This window comes from Penaeus monodon, chromosome 28 (genome assembly GCF_015228065.2).
Source record: "Penaeus monodon isolate SGIC_2016 chromosome 28, NSTDA_Pmon_1, whole genome shotgun sequence".
Classification (NCBI taxonomy): Eukaryota; Metazoa; Arthropoda; class Malacostraca; order Decapoda; family Penaeidae; genus Penaeus; species Penaeus monodon.
In genome coordinates, this window is record NC_051413.1 from 20,084,714 (window position 1) to 20,085,123 (window position 410).

Genomic DNA, 410 nt, shown 5'->3' on the forward strand with positions numbered 1-410 from the left:
CCAAGAAATTACATCCTCTTACACTCGGTTACCGAGCACAGTGCAGGCATCCCAAGCATATAAGTAGAAACGAGTGTTTATACTTTAATAACAAAAAGATTGCAATGTTAGCATGCCTCGCCGCGCATACGAGAGTGAATGTATGCACCCGAAAGAATACACCGACGCATGCTGTGCTCATTTCTGTCTAATCTCCTGCATGAAGAGGCTTACCTGAAGTTACAGCGCCATGAAGAGATCCAGTCCAGGATTATCTAGAATTGTAGCGGGGCGTGTCGGAATTAATGCTGAGAATGTATAATTAAAAGATAATTTCCTAATTAGGTACACGAGTAAATACATGTACAGGGTGTCATAAAAGCACATGCACGTTTAGTAGCAATGCAAGTGCAGAGAGAGACACAAATATG